The sequence below is a fragment of the Coffea arabica genome, chromosome 2c, assembly GCF_036785885.1.
Source record: "Coffea arabica cultivar ET-39 chromosome 2c, Coffea Arabica ET-39 HiFi, whole genome shotgun sequence".
NCBI lineage: Eukaryota > Viridiplantae > Streptophyta > Magnoliopsida > Gentianales > Rubiaceae > Coffea > Coffea arabica.
The window spans coordinates 30,673,019-30,693,210 of NC_092312.1; positions in this window are offsets into that span (position 1 = coordinate 30,673,019).

Consider the following 20,192-nt stretch of genomic DNA (forward strand, 5'->3'; position numbering starts at 1 on the left):
TAGTCATAGGGTACATTTGCTTGAGAGTCCCCTTTCGATATGGGAAACGCGCGAGTGTGGCTACAAAATAGCCTTAGCACGCTAGTTCTCCCTTCTAATCAAAGGAAAAATCAAAGTCATGAAATTAGGAGTCATCCCGTACCCGACTTGATGCATTCCTCTAGGTTCATACATTCTCATTTTTATCATATCACTTTTATCACTTTCTTTATCCACATCCTTTCACTACTTATATTTTTCTCAATCCACATGCCATGTTTGCATATTTTTCTTCTTTTATCATTTATTTTCTACCTCACAAATTGCACCCAATTGCACTTATATGTATCTACTATCATATTTTCATCCATTTGCACACAAACACCTTTATTTTCTCAATTGGCACACTTGCACTTTTCTTACATTTGCACACTTGCACTTTTCTTACATTCGCACACTTACACTTATACTTGAGTCCTCATTTGCATTAACCATGACCTCCATGAGGGCTTTCCTTATTGGCCACCACAACCCATGTGGTTGGGACCAAAAAGCGTCATAAGAGACATTTTAGATTTAGAATTGCATTTTTCTTTCTTTTTTCATATCCATTAGTCACGTCCAACATGCAACGCATATTTTGGGTTGAAAAATTAGGAAAAGTGAGGTTAAGTCACGCAACTACCTTTGGTTAGGGTAAGGGAGTGCCTTAGGCCTTGCCTTTGCCTTCTTCCTTATCAAATGTGACCCCCGATCCCTTTCTTTAGTTACGTAGACCTAAAAGTTCTTTAAAAGGGTTTGTTTATTTTTTCGTTCAAAAACAAAAAAAATCATTTTTGGGTGACTTGGTACACTCTAACTCTATACCAAGTGGCGACTCCATTTTTTCATCCAAAAAACCCTTTTTGAACTTTATTTGGCCAAACCGTCGCATTTCACAATCCCACGGCCTTCTATTTTCACTTTCACACACGTTCACATACATATCTCACACACTACTCACACATCCATTCAAAAAGTGGGGCGCGACAACTTGGCGACTCCACTGGGGATTTCCTAAGTGGGTCCGAGCATTTGATTTAGCCATTCTTCTCCTTTTTCTACCCTTTTATGCATAGCATTTGGATATTAGGGTTGCATTTTCCATTTTAGGACCTTTTGCCTCGCACGCGTATCAAACTACTCCCTCACTCACGTATGTATGACTGATTGTTTGGATGTATGTTTTACTTGTTTTATCTCGCGCTTTACATTGCATTTGGGTGGGGGACATTACCCTAGAGTCTCGCGTTGATCCTCGATCCCTCCCCTCCAAAAGAGCACTAGCATACGTGCATACGCTTTAATTTTTTCACCCCCCATTTATTTTTTTCTTAGTGGCTTGTCACGCCACTCCACCCTGTTAGAATTTTAGGCGACTCACTTGGACGTGTGATCGTGACACGACGTGTGCGCACGATCCGAGGGGCCACTTAATCTTCCGCTTTAAGTTTTGGGTTAATAGCCTTTAGCTTTTAGTCGAAAATTGAGGATTTTTGATAGATTCACTCAGACATGTGCCGTGACACGACGTGTGCGTAGCAATGTCTGGGGAATCGCTCGAGCCACCGACAAAGAACCTTGGGATTGATGACCTTTGATTTCTAAGTCTGAAGGCTCGGGGACCTAAAACCTATCGAGTCTAGATGCATTAGTGAGCCCTAATCTCATGCATCCATGATAGTTTTACCTAGGATAGCGTCTGCCTTACCCTATTAAGGACACTATTCACGAGGGGAGGGGTCCAACCCCTTTCACCTTTTTATTGCTTTATTTCTTTGTGTTGATTTCGTTGCTACAATGTGTTATGTGTATTTATCTGGCTGAACTAACTTTTCTTGGTTTTGTGTCCCCATTGCATTCACAAACCCTAGCAAATAAGAGGTCTGACATGACTTTCTTTTAGAAGCCTACCTGTGTAAATAGGATATTGCATGTTTAAGAAGTTTTGGTATATTTCGTTCATAAATTAATAATGTCATATCATTTTAGGCTTACCCTGGCAAATGAAGGGTCCCTTAGGTCATGTTTCATTTCAAATTGCATATTTTACTGCTTTAATAAACTGGCATCACGCAAAAATCCTAGAAAGGGAATGTCATTTAGGGGATCCCGTGTTAAGAATAAACCACCTCGTGTCTCGGATATTTAATCCAAGAAAACTTGCACGTTTACATTTTGTATCATCCGAAGGGGTAGTGCACGAGGTAAAGTAGGATCCGATCATTTTCAAGAGCGATCTTTGGGATATGAGCGTCTAATAATCACCTTTTGGTCATTTCGTCAACATTGGTAAAAATTCCTTGCGTAAAGAACATTAATTCGAAGAAATTCACAAATAATTCCTCACTATTGAGATGATAAATGAATTGAGACCAAAATCTGATTTTAGAAGGCTCATAAACCAATGCATCGCAATAATTTTTTGAAACTACCAGTTGATAGATTGCTTTTTAAATAAGCTGTTAATTCCATTCAATCCATTGGACCATTTCATTCATCAATTTCATCCAGTCCATTTTATCAACTTGTTCATTTTTAAGGCAACCTAGTCGATTTGGAATTCATTTGACCAATTTACCCTTTTTTAGGGCAATCTAGTTGATTTTGAATAAATCATCAATTTCAATCAATTCATTTGACTAATTTACCCTTTTTTGGTCATTTGGTTGATTTTTGAATAAATCATCAATTTCAATCAATTCATTTGACCAATTTACCCTTTTTAGGATGATCTGGTCGATTTTTGAACAAATAATCAAATTTCATTCAATGCATTTGACCACTTTTCCCTTTTTAGGGTGATCTTGTCAATTTTGAATAAATCATCCGATACATTTGACCAATTTACCTATTTTTAGGGTGATTCGATCGATTTTGAATAAATCATCATTTCGCTTAATCAATTGATTTCATTCATTTGATTAGTTTAATTCATTTTTAGGGTTATCCATTCAATTTTCAATAAATTTTCAAATTTCATTCAATGAATTTCACCATTTTACCTCTTTTTGCACATCATGCGTCGATCAAAACAAGCAATCCATTCGGACTTTGTTCTCATTTTTAAGACAAATGTCTCTTCTCACTCCAATTGGCCAAGTTTTCAAATCATTTTTTTCACTCAATCAGTTGATCGGGATTCATCAGGTATGGTATAGTGCCTACCCTAGAGGATTGCATTTTCAAGATAGGCCTACCCTTGGCATAAAAGGGTTCCCCCATAGGACATGCATACCGATTTTGCAGTTTTACCTACTAACTCGGGGTATTTTTCTTTTGTTTTCTCCCCTCCCTTGCATGCATAAAAATGCTTTAATAAGGTGAAAACATTTTTCCATGTTTGCTAAATTTGAAAATTACAAGTATTACCTGGTTCTTGGACAAGCCCTACAATGTAAATTTGAAAATTCATCTGAGGGCACTCGTGTAAAACATTTAAGAGATTTCATTGCTTAAAGGAAAAGGAGACTATTAAGAGAGAAAAGTATGTATACACGTGTAAAGGAGTTCTTTAGAATTTTTCTCATATGTATTGCTTTTAAAATTTTTCAAACATTGGCAATAATGAAGCTTTTGTTCAGACAATTATTTGTTTTGTATAATACTCGTGTACATTTCATTCTTTTGCTCATTGGAGATTTCATGATGAATTTTAAGAAAATAAAATCAAATTGAGATTTTCTCAACCTGCAGCCTGAAAATTCACAAGTGTATACTTTCTAAAATCCTTACATACACTAGATTGGTGATCCAAGTTATACAGTAAGAGTGCTCAGAAAGAAAAAGGGTGAACGGTCACTCAAAAGGCCCAATGAGATACCTTGTCTCCTTCACTATACAATTCCTATTTTGCCCACCGCTATTTGCCCCCTCCAAAAAATCAGTCACATTGATTGATAAATTGTAAATTGGGGAAATTTTTGCTTGAAAATGCTCACTGGTCTAACCGATCCAATCCACATCTAAGTGAAAGCAAAAATGTGCATTATTCTTATTTGTTTTGAAAATTTGAAATGATACTTCGAGCATTCTTTTCTCTACCTATACACATTTTATCATTTGCTCTCCCATTTGAGCCTTTGAAAGAGTAATTTCGTTTCAAATAAGAGCCCTAATGATCACTATCCTATATTGAAAAATTTTCAAATATCAAAAAGGGAATGGATTTTCAATGACCATTTCGTTACTTTGGTTATCATGAGGTGTAAGAATGATACTTTGGCCATCGTTTCTACAACCTAAACACTATTTATCCCTTGCATCCTCATTTGAGTCAAAATTGGAGGTTTTTTTCAAAGCATCTATGATCACACCCCACATTGGGGAGGGAGATTGGAAAATATTTCAAAAAAAGAGAAAAGCAAAAATGCTAAAAGAAAAGAAAAGAGGGAATCACAAATTGGAGAAATTTGAATCTATCTGGGCTTCAATTTTGAAAAAAAGAAAAAGGAAGGGTTTTGTCCGACGAACTACTTATGGAGAGTCTTCCTCAGTCAATTAATTCAGATACATGCCAGAAATTTTCCATTAATGAAAGTTTCCTTTCAGAGTTATTGTAAGGAACAGAATAAAAGTCAGGCCCTTTTCTTTTCCGATCAAGCATTCTATCCCTAGTTATCCCTTTTGAGCCTTCAGAATAAAATACTTCATTTGGCAACCCCTGAGAATCGCAAACTCCATACTGGGGCAAGTTTGAGTTGACAAGGAAAATTTCAAGAAGTGAAAAAGTGAAAAGCCACAAAATCAAAAGACAAAAGAAGAAAAGAGAACCTCAGTTCACAAATAAATTGGGGCAAATTTTGAAAATTTCAAAGAATGGCAGAAGATCGAAAAATCAAAAGAAGAAAGAAAATGAAAGAGAAAAAGCCTCAATTGAGCATAAACTCTGGGGCAAGTCTTGATTTAATCCTAAAATAGGGTTGGCACAACAATGCGATCTCAGATTACTTAAATCACTCTTGAAATCTGCCTTCAAACCTTAACTTTTCTAAGCACCTCACCTGACCCCATTACAAAAGTCGAAAGTCCTGACTTCTGTTCTTTGCAATGGCCCGGTCAAGAAAATTTCTGATGCCGAAAAATTTTAACTGTATTTCTGAATTGCTTGGGTATGGGGTTGACGCTACTCACCATGTGAAAACCCACCAAATTGAAGGAAAAGAAAAAGAGGCGAAAAAAAGTAAATGCAAGAAAATGCAGAAAAATTCGACGCTGAAGTCCTGGTGAATGATGAGAAAAATACAAACAAAGTCTAAGTTTTTTTGAGTTCAAAATAGGAGCAATTTTGGAAAAATGCGATCTTCCGTACAATGTCCTTGACAGTCTTATTCTTTAACTATCGTTTTCAAGCCACATTACAAGCTCATAAAGTCCATCGTTGACTTATTCTTTCATGACAACCCGAAATGAGGATTATACTCATAAGAAATCCATCGATCACTCATGATCATAAGGGTATAATCAGTTTTCGCATGTTTAGCTATCGTTTCTACCCATCTGTTGCAAGCATATAAAACCTATGTGTTGACTAAGTTTTCTTAAGAAATAAGGGTGACAAACTATTTGTTTTCACTAAGATGTGGAATTGAAGGGATTACATACCAGTTGGTACAAGAATAAGACAAATCTTGACCTCTCATTTCCCAATCAGAATTAATGCCCCACTCGATTGGTCCTGAAAGATGAGCCAACAAGAAGTGGTGACCCGTTACCCAAAGCATCGATGCAAAAGTAAGGAAGAAATCTTTTGTAATTTGGCATTATTTCAAGAAATTCATCATAAAATTTTCTTTTTGGAAACATAGTTTCTTACAATGTTCAAATAAATGGAAAGTCATCCAAATAAGTTTTTGCAATTAAATGGCCCATACTGGGACAAAATTTTGTTTATAAGATTTCGTGACAACAAGCCCACACAGGGGCAAATATTTGTGTAGTCTAATTGAAGATTTCGTCCAAGAATCAAATAATACATTTTTCAAATCAATCACGCTGCCCTTTTCATAAAAATTTGAGTGCATGTAAGCCCCCCTGTGCAGGTATTCATAGTTGAAATCGACGAAAGAGCATCTGGTGATGTGGAAGGCTGATGCCGAAGAAAGAGAAGAAAGAAGGGAAAATGGCCCTACACTGGTGGCAAATTATTTTTGGAAAGATTCTCTCAAAAAGAATAAAAAAGAATCAAAAAAAAAGAAAGAAAACAGTCAAAAATCAAAAATCAAGTTCAATTTCTTGTTTCTTAGAAAATCAAATTTAATTTCTGATTATTTTGACAAATCAAATTCAATTTCTTAACCAATTGGATGGCAGGACTGGGTTTTATCCCACTGATCATTCACAAACTTCACAAAAATCATGTTGGAACTGGGTTTTATCCCGCCAACCTCGGCAGAACTGGGTTCTATCCCGCTGACTGCTTACACCACGTTGGAACTGGGTTTTATCCCGCCTACCTCGGCAGAACTGGGTTCTATCTCGCTGACCGCTTATATCACGTTGGAACTGGCTTTTATCCCGCCAACCTCGGCAGAACTGGGTTCTATCCCGCTGACCGCTTATACCACGTTGGAACTGAGTTTTATCCCGCCAACCTCGGCAGAATTGGGTTTTATCCCGCTGACCGTTCACACCCCGGCAGGCTCGGGTCTAATCCCACTGACCAATTCATTACATTGGGGCAAATTTTTGGATAATTTTTCAAGCAAGTCTTATACAGTTTCTTCTTCATACCAATATTTCTTTTATTTCGCCACTAGCCGTGGGTCTATCCCATTTACATTTCCGTCCGGGTCTACCCCGTGGGTCTATCCCATTTACATTTCTGTCCAAGACTATCCCTTGGGTCTATCCCATTTACACTTCTGTTCGGGCGAGTCCCGTTTAAGTTCTTGTTCGGGTCAGTCCCGTTTAAATTCCTGTTCGGGTCAGTCCCGTTTAAAATTCCTGTTCGGATCAGTCCCATGATTTTAAATTTTATTCGGGTCAGTCCCACGATTTTAAGTTTTATTCGGGTCAGTCCCATGATTTTAAATTTTATTCGGGACAGTCCCATGATTTAATTTTGTTCGGGTCAGTCCCATGATTTAATTTTATTCGCCCATAATTTAATTTTGTTCGGATCAGTCCTATGATTTTAAATTTTATTCGGGTCAGTCCCATGATTTTAAGTTTTATTCGGGTCAGTCCCATGATTTAATTTTGTTCGAGTCAGTCTCATGATTTAATTTTATTCGGGTCAGTCCCGTCAGTCCCATGATTTAATTTTGTTCGGGTCAGTCCCATGATTTAATTTTATTCGGGTCAGTCCCATGATTTTAAGTTTTATTCGGGTCAGTCTCATGATTTTAAATTTTATTCGGGTCAGTCCCGTCAGTCCCATGATTTAATTTTGTTCAGGTCAGTCCCATGATTTAATTTTGTTCGGGTCAGTCCCATGATTTTAAGTTTTATTCGGGTCAGTCCCATAATTTAATTTTGTTCGGGTCAGTCCCATGATTTAATTTTATTCGGGTCAGTCCCTTCAGTCCCATGATTTAATTTTGTTCGGTTCAGTCCCATGATTTAATTTTATTCGGGTCAATCCCATGATTTAATTTTATTCGGGTCAGTCCCATGATTTTAAGTTTTATTCGGGTCAGTCCCATGATTTAATTTTGTTCGGGTCAGTCACATGATTTAATTTTATTCGGGTCAGTCCCATGATTTTAAACCTTGTTCTGGTCAGTCCCATGATTTTAATTTTGTTCGGGCCAGTCCCACGATTTTAAACCTTGTTCGGGTCAGTCCCGATTTTAAATTTCTCGTCCGAGTCAGTCTCATCAAAGGGGGCCAGTCCTCATTTCAACAAATCAACAGTCATCGATTAGTTTGCAGGTAAAAATTTTTGGTGTCTATTTCTTTGTCTCAAATTTTTCCAAAACTCAGACAAAGAGGGACAAACTATAGACACCAAATTTTTACTCGTTTTTGTTTTAATTATCTCAAAATTTTATCTTAGACATTTTTGAAAGCATTTTGGACATCAAATCTTTTAATTTAGTTTTATTTGTTAATTTTATTCATTTTTGCTTATTTGTCCATTAATTTTAAGATTTTTTGAAAAAAAAAAAGAGAATTGCTCACAAAAAAAAAACATTCTTTAAATTTTTAGATTCAAATTAAGAAGGTTTGTCGTTTATTTTGTTAAAAAAAAAAAGAAAAGAAAAAAGAGGGAAACCCGCAAGCGGGTTTTGGGTAGTTTAAGGGGTTCTGAAAAAAAAAAAAAAAAAGAAACCATGCGATGCAGTGAATATATGAAAGATAGCAATTTCCACTGTTTCGGAGCTTTCCAAAAATTCAGAACCTTCCGGACACAATAGCCATCGGATGGCCAGGAGAGAGGTGTCAAGCTGGGGTGGTTTAGAAACCATTGGATGGTAGGTTTAGGAGTCTGGGGGTGCCTTTAAAAGGAAAGTAGCCGCAAGGGAGCAAGGGGAGGGTTTTTTGGGGAGAGCAAAAGAAAGAAACCGAGGGTAAGAGTAACGGCTGAGCATTGGAGAAATAGAAAACATCAGAGGAAAAAGGAAAGCAGGGGGGAGGATCGGAAAGATAGAAAACATCGGAGGAAAAAGAAAAGCTGAGGGTTTTTGGTGGGGGGCGGCTGATTAAGAAAAAAGAGAGAGCATACAGGGAGTTCTATGACGGCTGGGTTGAGAGAAAATAAAAGAGAACAGCGACGGAGGTAAAGAACTGAGATGGTGGGTCGGCTAAGAAAAGAAAGAAATGGCAGAAACAAGGGATTAGAAAGTCAGAAACCTACGCGTGAGGAAGAAAAGCTAGAAAATCCGTGAGTTTGGAAGCGGAAAAGAAAGGAAGATTGCTGGGGGGGGTTGTTGACTGCTGAAGGAAAGCTAAACCAGAAGGTTTTCGACCGTGAGGACGAAGAGGGATTTGCGTCATCATCATCGCTCTTCCATTGCCGCTCTTTTGAAAGTTTGGCCGAATCATCCGAGCCCTTTCTCCCTTCCTCGATTAAGGTACCGTATTCTTCTTTTAAAGTTGAAAGCTTTTTTCTTTTATTTGCATTTCTTTGCTGTTACTGATTCTGTTTTTGCTTCAATATGGCTAACGGTTCTTGCTTGGGTATTGATAAATCTGGAGTTTGGGTAATGAGTCGGTATTTTGCATGTTGGTGTCTTGGCCGAGAGAAAATGCAGAAAAATCTCCACCTTTGCAAGACTTTTTGCCCCTACCTTGCACGCTCTTGTTCCAGAATTTTCATTTATCAGTTTGGTTAGTTTAGTCGATGATTTTGAGACTCTATGTTTTGACCTTCTTGAGCCTATAACAAAAATGGACATTGCTGATTTTCTGTGCTTGTTTAAGAAACCAAGGAAGTTGTGGTAGGTTTTTCCAGATTTGCATGCATAATAGAGCACAGGAATGAGAAGTTTGATATGGTTTTGAGTTTGATTTTTGATTTAAAATGCTGAGTGAAATAAGTCAAAAAACGATAGCAGGAATATTGCAGAAATTTCTTGCGTAAGGTTTGCATGTTTGAATGATCGAATTTCTGTAATTTTGTTGCTCAAAACCAAAATTCCAATGTTGGTTGTGATTCAAGTTGTGTTCCGCAAAGTGAAAAACTGCATCTAAAATCTAGCAACTAGTGGAAAGTTGTTAGATGAACCTGAATTTTGCAAGTTTCTTTTTCACTCTAAATCTTTCTCTCCCTTGTATGGTATCTTGATGATGAATTTATGAAGCTTAATGAGAGCCTGGAGATCGGAATTTTCTTCTCGTTAGAATTTTGTTTGCCGCATAAGATTGTTGAGGTTCCAGAGCTTCAGGTGAAAATTTCAGATGCAGAAAGCTTTCTTTGTGCATTTGCATGCAAAAATAGCTTTTCAAACTTGCACCTTGGCCCCTCAAGTTTCCCCTTATGCCACTATGACCCAGAAATTTGAAAAACTAATCAATTTGGTCCCTGTAATTTTTGCAGCAATGTTACAAAGACCCAATTAAGTTCTAATTTCTTGCAAATAGGTCTTAGAATAATTACAATTTGAGCCATTACTTGACCTTTTCTTACTCCTGGACCTTTGAAGTTCCTAAAATGTTTCAATTGGCCTTGATTGGTTGGTTAATGGTTGTTATTCGGTCCTTAGTCATTTTGCTATTTTAGAAAATTGATCAATGATTCACTTTTGCTTGGAAATTATGCATTATTTGATCATTTTTAAGCTGTAAGTTGAAGAAAGATTCGATGATTTGGTGAATTCAAATTGAATTATTTACATTTTATCACTAAATTGGTGCATTAATCCCTTGTTTTGATGGTTTAGCCCAAGTTATCTCTTTCTTTGGTGGCTCTAGACCGAGTTGAGTTTTGTTTACATTACTAACATCACAAACGGGGGAGGTATAACTTCTTTTATCCTTTTTATTGTTTCTCCTATGTGATCCAACGTGCTAAGTGAGAATTGCATGTCTACTTTGCTTTCTTTGCTTTTCCTTAATTCCTTTCATTTATTTCATTTACTTTTGCTCTTATTAAGTCATTCTTTTATTTATTTATGGGGTATGTGTACACCTCTTGGCTTGTAATAGATAGGGTTGGGAGAGCATTTTTATTCATTTTCCCTCTTCCCATTTGTTTTAGTTAGCAAATGTAATAGTTAGGGACTTAATTGCCTTATGTGCCTTGCATGCTTAGTTGCTACGTGTTAATTTGCTTTATTAGGTTCTTGCATTTAGTCGAGCATGCTAAATGTTATGTGCTACGTGTTTATAGGTGATTGGCATGTCTATTTGCTTTCTATAGTCATAGATGAATGTGATGGATGAATGCGTCGCCGTGGCTAGTTCAACGCTGGCCATGGTCTTTCCCCTCGAGCTCTCGCAAGTCCAATGCTTGTGAGAGAATTTTAGAAAAGGGCTAGTCCAATGCTAGACCCAATAGGCCGTCCCCTCTCGTTAGTGCATATTTGCATGTTTCACTTCATTTCATGCATTTTTCCTAGTTTTTCTAGCATCTGGCATGCTCCTCCAACCCTTTTCCCTTCATTTTAGGGTTTTGCATCTTCATGCTAGTCATAGGGTACATTTGCTTGAGAGTCCCCTTTCGATATGGGAAACGCGCGAGTGTGGCTACAAAATAGCCTTAGCACGCTAGTTCTCCCTTCTAATCAAAAGAAAAATCAAAGTCATGAAATTAGGAGTCATTCCCGTACCCGACTTGATGCATTCCTCTAGGTTCATACATTCTCATTTTTATCATATCACTTTTATCACTTTCTTTATTCACATCCTTTCACTATTTATATTTTTCTCAATGCACATGCCATGTTTGCATATTTTTCTTCTTTTATCATTTATTTTCTACCTCACAAATTGCACCCAATTGCACTTATATGTATCTACTATCATATTTTCATCCATTTGCACACAAACACCTTTATTTTCTCAATTGGCACACTTGCACTTTTCTTACATTTGCACACTTGCACTTTTCTTACATTCGCACACTTACACTTATACTTGAGTCCTCATTTGCATTAACCATGACCTCTATGAGGGCTTTCCTTATTGGCCACCACAACCCATGTGGTTGGGACCAAAAAGCGTCATAAGAGACATTTTAGATTTAGAATTGCATTTTTTTTTCTTTTTTCATATCCATTAGTCACGTCCAACATGCAACGCATATTTTGGGTTGAAAAATTAGGAAAAGTGAGGTTAAGTCACGCAACTACCTTTGGTTAGGGTAAGGGAGTGCCTTAGGCCTTGCCTATGCCTTCTTCCTTATCAAATGTGACCCCCGATCCCTTTCTTTAGTTACGTAGACCTAAAAGTTCTTTAAAAGGGTTTGTTTATTTTTTCGTTCAAAAACAAAAAAAATCATTTTTGGGTGACTTGGTACACCCTAATTCTATACCAAGTGGCGACTCCATTTTTTCATCCAAAAAACCCTTTTTGAACTTTATTTGGCCAAACCGTCGCATTTCACAATCCCACGGCCTTCTATTTTCACTTTCACACACGTTCACATACATATCTCACACACTACTCACACATCCATTCAAAAAGTGGGGCGCGACATAAATATAGGAGCAATATCTAATGAACACTTGGAAAAACCCACACTGGAACACTGATACATGTAGAATCACAGATAACACGTAATAATCAACGTGGCTGCAAAGTGGCTAATGCCAAGTTAGGCAATAAACAGCATTCATAGAACATTATGCAATTAATGTGGTATTGCTGAAAAGAAGTCATTTGTCAGCTTCATTAGAGTGCTTTCAAGATCTGCTATAGTCTACAATGTAACATTATGCTTACATTGTTTTCTCATTTTTATTTTTTTTAATTGTTCTTTATACATAAACTATACAACTTGCTCTTTCTTAATTTAATAAATCTTTATTCCACAAGTCCAGTTTATCTTTAATAAATTTTATTACTTTTGAGTTGAGGGTGTATCAGAAAAAATTCTGAAGCAAATATGACAAAACTGAAGCAATACAATTCAGCATATAAAATAGCTATCACCAAAATAAAATTCAGATAATAAAAGCATTCAAAGGCTAATGGAATCAAGCGATAATAGAAGCTTTATAAACCAACATATAAGCCCATAGATTCCTAAGCAAACAGTCAGCTGTAATCCAAAATTTGACTTACCCTTAAGTCCTCATACCCCTAATAATACTGGGAATATTTTCCTCCAGGGCCACTTGCCAAGAGTCAAACAACACCAGTATTTTGTCTCTAACATGCATATCAGTCTGCAAAAAGAGTTGAAACAACTCCATTGGACTGAATCCTAAGTGACAACTTAAGCATGCATCCATCCAAAAAGCAAATAAAACTTGAGATACTTTACAGGTAGGGAAATCAAGGTCCAAAAAAGAACTAAGATTTAAAAAAAGAGAAGAAAACGAAACAAAACCAACCTCAATTAAATGACTTCTGAGGGTTTCAGGTTTCGTGGGTCATATCTTTGTTAATCTTGAAAACAGGTCACGTTAAGCATTTTGAAGGCGCATACTTAAAGAGTATATAAACTTCCACAGTCTTAGTAGTGCAATTGCACAACATTATTAAAAAGACTTTCTAACTACTCCCAACTCCATAGCAGCATTCAACTATTTGAATGTGATCACTATTAGAGACAATAAACTTGCAATTTGTACATACTCTATGGCTCATGCCACAGGCAATGCTCTTTTCATCATTGATAGATCATATACGGACCGATGAAAGATTCGAAGTTGTAATTTAACAGGAGCACCGCAATGAAGACACCCTACTTTCTTATTCAAATATGCAATATCACGAGCAGAGGATATCTGACTCGAACAAAATCTTCTTCCAATGAACTCACAGGCATGCGAATAACAGAAATCCAATTGAAGCTAAAATATTAGCACGTTGTGTCATACTTTCAGAAATGGCTAGTACAGCCCCAATCAGCAAAAAAAAAAAAAAAAAAAACCACACATGCAGAGTTATAACGTAAGGAAAACTAAAATGTTTATCAACACTCAGACTCATAGTCCCTTGCAAACGAAGAAGAGGAATAAACTTGAAGCAAAAAGGGGTGGAAAAGAAACACCAAAACACCAGTTTTTTAAAAAAATCCTCTGAATAAGCAAAAAATACAACCAGCCAAGGGGGAAAAATCACTAAATCACCAGCTCTTCATACCCTAGAATTTGAAGATATTTTGAAACACCAAACCAAAACATCACAAAAAAACAAAGGCATATTCAGATGCAGAGAAACAAGAAGAGAAGAGAAAAGAAAAATCCCTTGAAAAATAAAAAAAATACAACCAGCCAAGAAACAAAAAAACCACTAAATGACCAGCTATTAAGCCCTAGAATTTCACGATATAACATCACAAAAAAAGCAAAGAAGTCTTCGCATATAGACAGCGAAATAAAAAAAGAATCAAAAAACCAAAAATACCAAAATACTGCTTGATATTGATATTTCACCTGCAAAAACAAAAAAAAAGAGGAGCAAAAATTTAAAAATAAAAATGAATGCGAGGGAGTGGAGATCCTGGGAGGGGCGATGGTGAACTTGAAATTGAGAGAGGCGGAGGAGGAATCTCAGGGTTGGTGGGAGAAGGGAAACTTGTGATGGTGGGTGTAGGAGGAGTTGATAGAGGACATGGAGACGATACAGTGGTAGAGGAAGAGAGAACGAAGAGAGTATGAGGAAATGAAGGGCGAGAGGGCGGAGATCTAGGGAGGAAGTACAGATGCTGATGACGGCGAGGATCTTGCGATGGGATTCAAAGTCCTAGAATCCCAGGATTGATAGGAGAAGGAGAACTTGTGATGTTAGGTGTAGAAGGAGCTTATAGAGGTGAGGGAGACAATGTGGTGGCGGAGGAGAAGAGAACGGAGAGAGTCCAAGGAAAAGATAGATAGAGAGAGAGAGAGAGAGGGAGGAAGGGACGGAAAACAAATGAGAAGAGAAAAGGAAGAAAAGAAGAGAGGCGGCGTTTTAGTCTGACCTAGGCCTTGCACGATGCGCTAAATAGATAAGAAAGATAACAATGGAGATCGGCGAGCTCGAGCAAGTCACCTGGAGATCGGCGAGTCAGCAGTCACCTGAAGATCGGCGAGCTCGAGCAAGTCAGTAGTTACCTAAAGATCGGCGAGCTCGAGGAAGGTGAAACTCCGTTAAGGATAAGGATAGGAGCCTAGAAAAGTTACCCGAGGAAGTGTTTTCATGAGGCCAGCTCAAAACAAAAGACACCCGAAGGAGACATGTGAAACCAGCCAATAGAAGGCAATACAGTAGCAAGATATCCAGCGGACAAAAGAGAGCGAAACGGGCAAAGCGAAAAAATGGTAAACCATAGGGAAATGACCGGAAGAGATGAAACTCCATTAAGGAAATGAAGCTGGAAAAGTTTTTCACAGGGCATTGAAATGCGAAGACGATACACAAAAGAGGATAGAAAAGAGGTCGGATAAAAAATATAATAAACCAGCTAATAATAACGAAGCAAGCTGCCATAAAAAAAATAAAATAAAAAGACAAGCTTTTGGCACGTGATACCGACAATGAAAAAGCAAATGAACAGTAACGCCCTTTGCCTCTTAGAGTGTTATGTGAATAATGAATCTAGATGCTAAAAAAGTTTACAAAAGGATTTAAACACTCAATTGGTTAGTTAACCAATCGACCCAAAAAATGAATAGATATTTTGCTTCAAAAGAATCTGATCATCTTAATTCAAAAAAAAAATCCTACTATTTTACTAGTGAAAGTTTTCTTCTCTCCTAAACTATCCTAATGGGAGTTTTATTTAGTTTTTGTTAGTTTTCTTAGATCTAATAATTTTTTCATTTCTATATGTTAAATTTGGAATTTCTTGGGTCTTCTCATCATATCTCAGCATCAGTTTTGAACTTGGATTAGTTGGATAGCAGATTTGAGAGAACAAACATGCATAGATATTTATGAAGGAACTTATTCAATTGTTTAGATTTGATGTAACTTTGTTAAATTTAATGATTCCTCATATCAGATATATCTGCATCGTATTCTATGCATTTTTTAACATTAGTGCAGCTTTTTTTATCAAGCAAATCATGCTGGATCATTTTCAGTCAGTCTGTTAATAATATTAGTTTCTGTTTTATTAAGAAAAAATGAAAGGCATAGTACAACTTAGTGCTCAGTAAATTTTAATTTTCTTTGTGAAAATCTAATACTTACAGGGCAACTACTTTATACAAAGTTGGATAAATCAGGTGCTGTTAGAGTACTTCCTCCATTTGTTACCCTACATTTTTTACCAAAATACTAATTTGTTATATACTATCAAAATCATACAAATACATTTATTATTTAAAAGTAAAATTTAAGCCATCAACATCATATAATTCATAGTTTATAGCTCTTTGATTACATAATTCAAGATTCATTAATAGAAAAGATGAAAAAAACACAAGAATCTTGGCAATGGCAATATGAAATTCCTAAACTAATTGCTTGAACTTTTTCCATTCAAGGAAACTCAGTAATTGCATATAAACAAACTTTAATTTGAAAAACTATACATAAGCATACCAATATTTTATTTGAAAACTCAACATGAATCAAATTCAAATGGTTGCTGCAAGTTGAATTAGCACACAATTTACACATATATTGCGAAATGATATCTATCAAAGTTAATAAAACTATTGTTTACATAATTTGGGTCATCTTAACCATTTATTTTACACATATGTTGTGAAACAATATCTATTAAAGTTAATAGAACTATTGTTTACATAATGTATACCATCTTAACCTAGAAAAGAATTATCTAATTAAGAAATGTGACAACCTAGTAATTAAACTGTCATGTGCAGAACATATCATGTGATGCCCAAGTATTATTTTCCTTATGGTTGAGTTCCTAATGAGTTAGTGGAAGTTGGCTCATTAAATGTTTGGACCATCTGAACGACTTGTAATTTTGAGTAATATCTGTTCAATGTTGAGGGTGAAGTTGAACTAGGATGCTCAATTATCCAAAGATCTTTGGTTTGTTTGAATAGTTCGGATGAAGAAAAATAGATATGTAATTGTTTGCCTTGCATCCAAACACCATTTGCCTTGTTCTTGTTCATCCAGAAAGCTTTCTTTATGAGCTCTATATACTAGGACCATAGAACTAGGATCAACATTCTCATGCCACAAGGATGCAAAACTAAGTATATTAAATTCTCATTGTAGGTGGGAGAGGTGACTTGGATAGCTTGAATTGTGCTTGGAGATAGTTCAATTATTTAAGTAATTCACATATACTTTGATAGTGTAAACTACTAATGTGAATTTTCAAACTCTAGAACTGGCTTTTATTCTAACTCTTAACATTAGAAAATTGAGATTGAATACTAAAAAAACATCTTGTAGGAGGAGCAATTGTGTTTCATTTAAGTGGTTCATATATTCTTTGTCTTATGATTTTTTATGACTTTAACAATATTAAAAGTTTACTTTTCAGAACAAATATACATGCGTTCTATGGGAAGCATTTTGGGGGATCCAAATTTCAAAATTAAGACTCATAAAAAGTGGCATGAAGAATGAGATAAACAAAAACTGTGGCAGCCATGGTGTTGCCGGAAGATATAATCCATCACATACTTTCTTTCCTGAATCCAAAACAAGAAGTCAGAGCTAGATATATGCATTTTATTTCTTTATTATGAAAATGTGATACAGTCAATTGATAGCAATACTTTGATCTTGTTAAAATTTTCATTACTTGTTAACAGTCAATGAGGCTAATCATGACTTTTTATGAATATTTGTCATAATCATTAGGAGGAGGAATATTTAGGATTACAGTCCTTCAAGTTTTTCCTGGGAGTATGAATATTTGGCCCCTTGACAAGAGGAATAGTTAAAATTGAATTTCTAAATTGTCTATAATTAGAGAGAACTAACTGTGTATCGAGTTTATTATGAAAAGATTGAGCACAATGTATATGAATTTGACTCAATATAATTTGATGATCACATTTCACGAATATGCACTTAGACTATTTACTTAATGATATCATGAAATGTATTATACTATGCTAACATATTCAAGCTAATGGATAAATACATGCATATTTATTAGGCAACATATACTTCTTTTGTTAACATTTTCTTGAATAAGATCATGGCAATACATGGGGCTATTGATAAATTGGAAGACATGGCACGTTTCTCTTGTTGACAAGCATTTAAGTTCCTGTTTGGATCATTTGATTTTGCCTTATAATGTAATTATATATGTTAACTTGTATATTGCCTTATAATGTAATTAATGGATTGTGTCTCAAGTTCCACACGCGAATGCTCTATCCAGGTGCATGAGACATTTTTGCTTAAGATGCATTTATCTAATTTGGTACCTCTCCAAATCAGAAAAAAAGACACATGTTGTTTCACCAATTTTGTGTTGGTACTTCAATTTATGATTGTCCTTTTTTCTCATGAATTTATAGTTAAATTTTACTTTTGACCTCTTGAATACAACTATTTTTCTTTAATCTCCAAAGAAGCATTATTTTCTTCTTCCTTTTTCTTCAAAGTATTACATGCAAGATTCTTAGAATTTTGGAGTTAGAATAACTTGTGACTAAAATCCTTATACTATATAAGAACGAGTTTAAAACTAGATTTCAACCGCAGGGGTGAGGCTATTTTGGGAATGTGAGAGTGTTTGAAGAATAATTGGAACATTGAGTACAAGTCATTATAGCTTTAATTTCACTATAATTACTTATATAACCTTTTAGACATTTAAGGTTAGGGATATGTTTGGTATGTTATAATGTTTGGTGTAAGTTGAGTAACAAGTACAACCGAATAAAACTTGTATTTTGATAGAATTACATAAAAGTCCTTTTAATCATTTATTATACTAACATCCAAACTTTCCAATTTCCTGAAACCTTTCTCATCTGTTAAGGAATTAATTGGATGTTTACATAATTTGATTTTAATTAAAATTAATTAACTTAGTTATTATCTGAACAATCATTATCATATTTATGTCCCCATGTTTAGCCGATACCCTTTCTTCTTTTTCTGTTTCACCTCTTTGATTTTATTATGGCTATTAAATATTTTGTGGAATGCATAACTTTTCTTTTAAATTGAGATGAGTTCTTTGGATTTATCTTCTTCGATTGTAATTTTTTTTGGGTTTGTTTTCTTCGATTGTAGTTTTTTCTTCTGATGATTGGTTTATTCAAAAACTCCATATAGTTTGCCTTTTGATACTTCTAATTCCAAAAACTGACTAATTATATTGTTTTTCTTAGTAGATTCCCAAGTTTTTGTCTCTGGTCAAAATACAATTTGAGATAATGTTGTCACTTTCTAAAATAATCAGAAAAGTAATTTTATCATCTTCTCCTCCTTAGCCAAGGTATTATCTCTTTATTTAAGTCAAATAACCTTATTTCTCATGAATTTTCTTTTATTATTCTTGACTCCAGGGATCTGTTGACTACATTCCAACAGTTATGGTTCAAGTAGTTATTTTTTCATGTAATATGATTTGGAATTCAGCTTGTATTTATTTTAATTGGGAATGTTATGATTGTAAAATTTATTAACTTAGAATTTTGTACTTCATTGAAACTAAAACAGAAAATTAATCATGCTACATAGTACTAAGATGTCATTTGTACTCTATTTGCTTTCCATGTTATGATCTCGTTCTTGTATTATATTGTTTATATAGTGTCAAATACAAAAAATTTATTTTTTTATACTCTATAAAAGAATTTGTAGTGAAACTTGATGAGTTTAAATGCTTTAGCTACAGCACCATTTTGATTGCATTGTATTAATTCATTTACTCATAATTGTATGTTGTACAATGATAAATAATATTTCTTGATTTAATTGAAGCAACTATTATCCATAGTTCAAACGAGTCAATTAAGTAGAGATGTTATATTGGATACTTATACAAGTAAACATTGAAAAATATCATTAAACAGTTTCTACCTATAGTTTGCAATTCGAATTCATATGAGGAATTTCTTCTGATTTTACTTACCATTTTCTATAATTTCAAATTTAGAAAATATTATTTGCACCAATTTTTTATAATCAAGATAGTTTCAATTCAGATCTTTAACAATTATGCAGATTTGAACTTATGTATGAAATTATAAAGAAATACCCCTAGCAAAAAACACCAAATCTGAATAGTTTCTACAAAATTTTGAAAAAAATCACTTAAGTTTCTTATCTATCTATCATTTTGGGGCATTATTATCTCTGTAAGAAACATGTGATTAAGTCGTATTATACCCACCAAATTATATAAATAGTTAGTAAACAATAAAATTATTTTAGATTAGATTGGACGCAAAGTGATTGATGGATAAACTTGACTTGATAATTCAGGTTGAGCTTAAGTCGAGGGAGAAATCAGAAGCATTGCTTGAGGGATCTTTCACGAACATATATAGATTCGAGAGATGAAGGGTCCAATTGATACTTTAAAATGTTTTATCATCTTGGATAAGTTTTAGAAGAGACCTTTGGATACTTTTCAATTGCACTTCAAACATTCTTATATTTTCAAATTACCCTTATCTTTGCAGTTGAAATTCAAACATAACCTTTGATCACAACGGATTCTTATATAGTATAAC